Here is a 9,714-nt window from a genome sequence, read left to right as displayed (position 1 = left end):
TATTAATTCAGATTTTATTATTATTAATTCATATTTTATTACCCTTAAACTATTTTACCGTTATATTGCATTAATGGTCAATTTACTGTTAGTATTCCTAGTTTATAGCTTCCAGTAATTGTAATTATTATATATATGATTGAGTGAATCAAAATGAATAAGATCAGTTTTGCAATTCTGTGCAATTACCTTCAATCAGTTGCTACAATCTTTTGTCTTCTCTTATTTCCTTCAATTAGTTCCTACAGTTTTCCATAAATAGTAAAGTTTTGTTGTGAATAACTGTGCTTCAGCAGTTTTCTTTTTGAAATTGGCAAGGGGTGTTTTGTAGCCTGAGCATTTTCTTGTTCATCAAATTGGCAAGGGGTGTTTTGTAGCTGCAAAATATAAAGCATACAGAATCTTTTAGAAACAATATCCATGAGGTAGTCATATATTCATGTAGCTGTCTTATAGATGTTAACCACATAGAAAATGGTAAACACATTGTTTCAAAAATAGCAAGCCAGAACTTAAATGTATACACCTACATGTATGCATAATATTGTAAGTCACTGTATTCTGTTTTCATATTATTAAATAAAGACTTTTGACATAATAAATTGTAACATAATGCAATATCTCATTAATTATAGGAAATACTATTATAGAATAAATATGAACTTCATTACTTGTGACCAAGTGTATTTAAGGCTCAATTCAGACAACAATAATTTCATGGGAAATGTAAATAAATTCGATAACAAAAGAAGTAAGATGTATTTTTAAATTCAAAGCTTTATAACAGAAAATATACCTAGTAAGAGAACAAAACATACTAAAAATAATACAAATGGACTACATAGTTGCTTTTCTTTAGGTGCTATAATATGAGGGTTGATCAATATTGTATTCAATGTCAACACATCTCATTTCGCATCTGATGTTAATTGCATCATTGCAAAAAATAATAAATAAAAGAGAAATGTCAATAAAAGAATGGACAATTAATAGAATTATGTAAATATTGAAAATGAATAAGAATGATTTTGTACCTGTCAGAGGTTTTTGTCTCTATAGTTTAAAGAAATGTACTGCTGAAGTTAATAGTTATGAAACAAATAAGATAAAATAATATGATACAATAAATTTAATTAGCAAAAGTTCTATGGACTTTTGATGATTATGCTGCTTGTTTTTGTAAACAAAGAACCATATACCTGTCTGAATACAACTGAAGTTTGATCACTTTATTTAGGAAGAATTATGTAACAACACATGTGTAAAATATTATAATATAGAACCTGTGTAAAGTATAATAGCTTCCTATTTTCTGTACTAAATATCCCCTTCTTTCTCAATAATTACAATGGAGTTCCTGTATTAAAAACCTCCGAAGAAACAAATTCATCAAAACAAAATTATACACAATTTTAATTATGAATTTATTAAGAAGAAATAGATTAATACCTTTCTTTGTAATGCATTATAGTCATGAAAGATCTACTATGGAAATTAAAAGGAAACCTGTAAATACGAAAAAAATATTAGTTTACTTTTGCTATATTAGAAGATATATTAGAAGAAAAATATGAGAAATAAAAATAGTTTTGTATTAAAGAATTTTCATACTTGATAAGTATTGCTGTAACAATATTTTCAAATATTTCTCTATAAACCACATTAGTAGTTGAATTAGTGGTATTTCCATCATCATCCAAAATCAATATTTTCAACCCTTTCTTGGATTTTACTCTGGAAATAGCAACATATAACTGTCCATATGTAAACACTGGACGTGGTAAATATAAACCAACTTTCTTAAGGGTTTGTCCTTGGCTTTTGTTTATTGTCATAGCAAAGCACAAAGATATTGGGAATTGTCTTCTCTGTAACATTAAAGGCAAGCCTGAGTCAGAAGTAGTCAAATTCATTCTAGGAATTAATATGTTATCACCAATATTTGTTCTGGTAATAACTTTGGCAGCAATCACATTTTTCCCCAAGTGAATTACTTGTAATCTGGTTCCATTGCAAAGTCCACTGGCTTGACCAATGTTCCTTAGAAGCATTATTGGAACTCCTACTTTTAATTTAACACTGTGATTAGGAATTCTGGAACATTTGATATCATTCAAAAATTAAGTTGTAAACCACTCAGCTTCAGCATTTTCTTGTTCTTCAGATTGGCAAGGGGAGTCTGAACTTAAATAAGTAACTTCTTCTCCGGGGATTAAGGTTAGAATGAAGTCATTCGCTTGGTCCACACATTCTGTAGTAGGACACAATATTGCACCATCATCAAAAAATGCATTAGAGTTTAGATTTTGTATGTACCCTGGATAAACAAATTCAACCAAGTGCAATAAAGGTTGTTCAACATTTAGAATTAGAATGTCTTGTGGTATTTCAATAGTTGCTTGTCCCAACTCATTTAATTCCATATCTCCATCTCCAATGTGAAGTATCCAATCTGCAAAATCTTTTATTTCTGATGCAGTTTGCTTTGATTTTTCACTGTTTAATCTCATATTTTCAGTAAGTTTGAAGACTTTGCAATGTTTCCACAATTCTGAGTAGTTCATTGTTGCCTTCACAATATCATATCTTAATCCCTTTTTTACAACAAGCAATATCTGTCTAAAATCACCTCCTAAGACAATGACTTTGCCACCAAAAGGTTTAAGGATATTTTCTTCACTTACAGCCCTCATGATATCCCTTAGAGTTCTATCCAGAGATTCAAAACAGAACCTATTCATCATTGGAGCTTCATCCCATATAATTAAATTAGTTTCAATCAACAATTTGGCCCGAAAACTTCCTTGAGGTATGTTGCAAGTTGAAAGTTCATTTATTAACAAAGGAATGCAAAATGTAGAATGAGCTGTTTTTCCTCCACGTAGTAAAAAAGAAGCTATACCGCTAGAAGCTACATTTAACACAATCAACCCTTTTGATCTAATTGCAGTAGACAAAGTTTTCCACATAAAGGTTTTTCTTGTGCCACCATAACCGTATGGGAAAAAAAAAACTCCAACTTGTGACAGTACTGCTGTCATTATATTCTCGTACACAACTAGTTGCTCTGCAGTTAGAGATTGAAAAAGGAAGAATGAATTTTAGACATTTGTATCTTGTCATAATTTAATTCATCAATAATTAATCTATTCTCATAAATAAAAGAATTTGAATGAATAGGTTGTGGAAGACTGTTAAAGTCTTTTAAAGATTTACCATTAAAAATCAATAATTCTTCTAGTTGTAGAAGACAAAGGTTTTGTATTTGATCATCTTCAATTGTAAGACCTAGCAAAAGAACAACATTTCATATTTTGAACAAAATAATATGTTATAATGTTTGAAGAAAACAAAAAGTTATACCTAGTAGGTTAAACTCTTTCCTTTTTTTGTATACAATGTCATCAGATAACAATTTCCAAGTTTTGTTCCAAACTTCCTCAGGTCTAGACATAGTATTCATGAATAGCAGTGTAACAAACAATCTTCTCAATTGAGTTCCTGAAGCAAGGGTGCTGGCCTCTATAATGGCATCAATAAATTATTTATCCTTTGCCAACAGCTCCATGGCATAGCAAGCCCCTTTATAAGTTTTGTAAATAACACCATTAATAGTCTTGATGTTATCATAATTACAACAACCCTTTTTAAAATTCAACAATAACCTGAGATAATATAATTCCCCTGTGCAAGGAGGAATATATGTTAGCCTTCCAATACTAACTCCCCTTTTCCTTGGTTTCCATTCTCTTTGTTCTGCCATCCACACAAAATGGTTAGGGTATTGAGAATAAGTCAAAATTTTCCCCTTTGGATAGATTTTATTAGAGCTTCAAACCAAGCTAAAAACATTGTTCTTTTATGTTCATTTGTATGCAATATTTCATCAATATCTTCATTGTCCTTAAATAGAATGGGTTGCTCGTATAACAGATGAAAAGTCAGCCTTTGAACTGGAGGCCATCTATGATGAATGTCAAAGGCAAGTATTCTCTAAACAGCTTCACAGGGAGATATATAGCTACAATCATAATACTGTTTAATTTCATCTATAACCAGTGTCTCAGTAGAGTCTTTCTGAGGATTAGTAATTTTCAAATTTGCTCTATCTGGACCTTTGTTGACATATTTAAACAAATACTTGATTGAATTTGATTTCTTGCAATATTATGTGTTAACATGAGCCTGATACCTCAGTAGTAGCAATGGGCTATATGGGACAACATTCCTATTGTCTAACTTAATTCCATTTTTAAGAATGGATATTCCTTTATCTCGACGTCTGTAACATGGATATCCATCCTCATCAATAGTAGTTAACAATTTAAATTTCTTTGGGTAAAATTTTGAACATTTACCGTTAGTCATGCAAGGTGAGGAAAACTGAGCTGCTCCGCATGGCCCATGTATCATGTACGTTGCAACTTCCTTTGACAATTTAGGATATAAATCTGCCTGCGGTAATTCTGCTGAAATCACTCCATCAATGTCTGTTGGAGTTCTTAACTTTTTCTCTCCATCCAACCACAATAATATGTGGGCATGAGGCAAACCCCATTTTTGAAATTCCACAGTGTACATACTTATAATAAGATAGAAATTGATTGAATTATAATGCAGAAAATCTGAACATAATTTTAAAATATGGATTAATGTCATTACCTGCATTAACATTGCCAAAATATTCATCTTTTTTTAAGTCAACCATCATTTGATCTAATTTCATCTTGAATACTCTGCAAACTATATCTGGCCTATCAGCAGCAGTTAATCCTCTTGATGTAACAAACTCACGTATTTCAGACCAATTTACGTTAAAGGTAACTGTGATAAATAAATCAGGATATCCAAACCTCTTACAAATTGCCATTGCATCTTGGCAATTGTTGAACATATACCTCATTCCTCATGTGAATGATGCAGGTAAAACTATACACTTCCCAACTGCAGAAGAATTTGTTTCTCCTCTATTCATTGCCTCTTGTATACCGTTCGGAATATCACAACGTATTGTTTTTTGGTTTGCTCTTATGAACGACAATCTTTGAGGTTCAACCATAGTATATGCATCAACCAAGAATTGTTGAAACAGACGACGTGAATGAACTATATTTCCAAACTCAACACTTCTTTCTTGAATTCTAAATGCAATGAATTCTCTTAACGATATACGACTTCTTTTACATTCTTTGCTATTACGTACTGGAATATCTTCTTGATAACCATCTTCTCCAAAGGGGAATATTAAAGGATACTGTAATGGGATGAAGGTTGTATGTGTCTCATGCAACCTAAACAATTGTCCAGAAATTTTTTTCACTATGATATCTCGTCCTACATCCATGTTGCTCATATCACCCACAATTAACGCTGCTATCTCATCAGTTGTAGGGGTATTGTACACCCTTGGATCTTTTGAACGATGTCTAGATAACCTCAATCCAAAATCTGAATGTACATCGGAATTTACAAAATCTTTGACTCTTCTAAAACTTTTTGCCAGGACATTGTTATCATCAATCATCTTGGTAAGATCTTCAATCAATGATTTATCAAACTTAAACTCTTTGAAATTGGACCTAAATAAAATTTAAATAAATATTAATTCAAAATAATCTTATAAATGAATCTGCTGAAAAGAAACTAACCTAATGTAACACATACCCAAAGTGAGATACTCTGTTTGAAAGTTCATTTTGTGTATCATATATGTAAAGTTGTGCGAACTTGGGCATTTCTCCACTGTGAGGTAGTAAGCTCCAATCCTATGATAGTTTTGTCCATGCAGAATAAATTGAGGAGGCCCAAAACCATCATTTACACTTTTCCTCCAATTGAAGTAAATGAAAACATACTATTGTAACTTCTTATATGTTGTAAATAGTGTTGGCTTTGTGGATCTTGACCATTTAATAACTCTAGCATCAATTTAAGAGATTGTTGTAGGAAAGGTAGCTGTACTTTTCCTTTTTGGCAACATATAGAAAAATCAACCTTTAGGCAACTCTTTGTTTTGAAGGATCTTTCTTCATACCACACCTTGGCCAAACAATATTCACATTGTATATTGGGTTGTCCAAATGAAACAATATCTATATTGAAATAATAAATAAGGTTATATATTACATTTACATTAATGAATTTAATTTGAATACAGAAGTTAAAGTTAGAGACATGCACCTTCATTTTCAGCTTTTGAATACAATTCAGAAGTGTAAACTTCTATGCTCTCATCTGAACACGAAACAAAGTAAATCAAAGTGCTTTAGAAGCAATTAACTAAATTAAAAATAACATTTAAACTGTTTTTATCACCATTATTTTCTTCGTTTTACTCGTCTTCTTAAAAACTCAAGGTCTTAGTAACTGATTGCAGGATTTGAGCACTGTATGTACTGCAGCTTTTATCTAACCACATTGTGTTATTACCATTATTTGCTTCATTTTGCAGATCTTCAAAAATCAATCTCTTAGTCACTGATTGCAGGATTTCATCATTGTATGCCCTGGACCTGTTATCTAAGCTTATTGTTTTATTAACTACACTTCCACGATTGTAATTACCTGTAGAAAAGTGCATTTAATAAGTATTAAAACATTTGTTAAGTTACAAAGTCAATATCAATTTGTAATTAAATTTTGTCATAAATGTATAAAAAATAGTAATTTTTTAAATTTATAATTATAGTACCTCTTCCTAGATGATATTTTTCCCGCAATCTAGCAATTAAGTTTTTGGTATTTCCTCCTGTACTTTTGGCCTCATCTGGATTAATAGCAACAAAATAACATTTAACATTTATCTATATTAGTATATGTTCCACTATGTATTATCAGTATCAATTTTAATGAACCTAATTACATGAGGAGTTGTGAACTCACCATGAAGGTATTCTGTAAGGCTATTTTGTCCTTTAGTAATTGTTCCCATTGATGACACTACTTTCGTAGTTGAATGCATGGTGTTGACTTCTTTGTTTGCAGTTATGTTTTCAGAAACTGCGTAATCTCTTCCCGTAATAACCGATGATTGAGAAGAAACATAATGAATTGACTTGACAGTATTTTGACCTACAAAAAATAATTTCAAATCAGTTATTTGAATTATCTTCAATACTGTAGTAATATAATTAGTACACAATTCATTGTAAGAACATAATGTAATTAAAAAACTTAGGAGATAATTACATTCAATGACATAGTGTGTTAGTTAAATAAAAAACGAAATGTCATTGTTACAAATAAATTGATTCTATTGTTTAAATTAATTGTTCTTTTACAAAATTCAATTTAGTTGAACAATAATTTTAACTGTACTTCGAATATAAAGAAAGGTAGAGTACCTGTTCTTTTGATATTTGTATTGTGCAATTCAGACTGTATATTTTATCGTTTTCTTGTGGCAGAGTTTGCATCATCAATATCCAAAACTAAAAAATAAGTAATTAGTAATATATATATATATATATATATATAACATATGGTAGTTTGAAGTAAAAAAACAGATAAAATTAAGTTTACCATGGCTTCTCCCACATAAGGATATTGTTTTCTGACTTTGATGATAAGATTTTGCTGTTCTTGCATTTCTTGCTTTTTCAGGATAACAACCTAAACAAAATAAATTAGAAAATAAAGTAAAAAAATTTACACTAAGATTTCTCATTTAAAGCAAAACAAAATATAAAATCAACTTACCATTACTTATCTCAATTAACGGTTCTCTGTTGGGAATGACTTGTTCTGTAAATAGTAATAAATTATATTATGTACATATATGTGAATATGAAATAAAATAGCATAGATTCAATTCAAGCTGAAATACTTATCTTAGTTAATGTTATTCCATTTACAATTTCTCATGCTATAATTAAAAACAAAAGCTGGATTTATTTGGCGGAAACTGTACCGTCCCGTATCCGGGTGTTGACAAAGTTAAGGTCAAAGTCAACGTCGGGGTCAAAGTCAACATAAGGCATCGCCTAGGTGAGGCGACGCCAAGTGCAAGCATCGATGAGGCGGGGCGTTGCCGAGAGGAAGCGTCGCCAAGGTAAGGCGTCGCCTGGTAGGCGTCGCCCAGCTAGGGCGTCGCCAAGGTCAAATGTCACAAAAGCAAGGCAATCACAGTGTTGCTCCCCGATACCCATGGGTAGGAAAGACCATGGAGGGAGCGACGCCGTGGGAAGGCCTCAAACCCCGATAACCCGGGGTAGCAATAAAGAGAAGAGAAAGGTGGCTTCAAGGCCATAGTAATAACGCCTGCGGAGAGCAACCTGACTCGTGAAGCGCCCATGCCGCCCCAGAGACGCCCTTGGGGTAGTTACGACCCATGAGAAGGGTCACGCCCGGGGGCAGCCAGGTGCAGGGCACGAGAGGAAGGTAGATACGCTCTCAAAGTGAGTGACTAGATGTTTGGGGGCATGAGTTGGCACCCAAAATGTCACCCCTTGCGCAGATGCACTCCCAGGTAGGAGGACTCACACGAGGAAATACCCCAGATGGGGTCACGGTGCTGTGAGGCCCTCCACGTGTAACAGCAGCCAAGTCAGAATAGAAACGTCAATTTGTCAGGTACAAGGTAATTAAAGCTGTTTAATAAAGTTTACGTTTCGAGCGTTTAAGGTACTATAAATGCTCCCAAGCGGTTTAAACGTCTTAAAGGCGCTGAACGTTTTATAATTAAATGCGCTTTAAGGCGCTTTAAATGCTGGAGTAGTTTAAATAGCGCCTTGAATGTTGGAAACGGGGTTCGATGTTTTGGCAGACTTTCGGAGAGTACACTCTAGTTGCTTGCTCGAGTCTTGAGGCTACAGACAAGGGACTAGAGAGAGGTTGTTTGCCAAAGGGAGAAAGGATACACAATACACAGTTTCTTTTGACCACCTTCAGAGTGCCATTCACGGTGCTCTGATACGGAGGTGTAGAGTTTTGGTGTTTCTTGCTAGCTGACTTGAGCGTCGGAGTGCAAACGGCCGCTAGGGCGCCCTTTTGTCCTTCTTTGCAGGAATCCACAGGTAACCAATGGGAAGGAGTCCCTAGCTGACGGGTGAAGTTGCGCACAATGACGTCCCAGGTCAACCGGCCGGAACAGAAACAGAAAAAAAAACATATAAGAATATTTTCTCATTATTTTGGCTAACAAATAATATTTACGAATTCAAACTACAATGATGTGAATGTTCAGAAAAACAATGAAGAACATATATGACTCAAGAAACGTAAATATAAATATAGTTGTATTCCATGATTCATTACCGTTTGCTTGAGAATGGGAACCAACTCCATTTGTTGTAGTAAAGTTTGGCCTCAGTTGCTCCATAACTTCAGAGAGTTTTGTACTCAGAAATAACTATTTTCAGGTATAGAAATCCTATTGTTATAAATACTTAGTGTCTACACTATCTTTCTTTTGCCACCAAATTTTTTTAGAGATTTGGAGGAACATTAGTTCCTTATTTCTCATTACTTTTTCCATAATACATTTAATAAAAATACTTATCTGATTTGTTACTGTGCAAAATATATACATGTCAAAGTAATAAGTTAATAAATTTTTAAAAGATATGAAGTTAAAACCAAAAATCAATTAAACATTTAATTGAGTATAAGTAATACCTAAAATCAAATATAATATTCGATGTCATTGGTCATTAATAAAAAAGGTTAAACAGACAACTCCTTTAAAAAGTTACCTTTCACCAGGGAACCGAGTTG

The 9,714-nt window shown here is 32.8% G+C and overlaps 1 pseudogene; it reads right to left on the bottom strand.

The window, feature by feature from the left end:
* Positions 1–1,317: 1,317 nt before the first annotated feature.
* On the bottom strand, positions 1,318–9,319 carry LOC137817433 (uncharacterized; annotated as a pseudogene).
* Between the last annotated feature and the right edge of the window lie 395 nt (positions 9,320–9,714).

Source organism: Phaseolus vulgaris, unplaced genomic scaffold, assembly GCF_000499845.2.
Source record: "Phaseolus vulgaris cultivar G19833 unplaced genomic scaffold, P. vulgaris v2.0 scaffold_61, whole genome shotgun sequence".
Taxonomy (NCBI): Eukaryota; Viridiplantae; Streptophyta; class Magnoliopsida; order Fabales; family Fabaceae; genus Phaseolus; species Phaseolus vulgaris.
The sequence above is the reverse complement of the archived record's forward strand: the minus strand, read 5'-3'. Positions and strand labels throughout refer to the sequence as shown.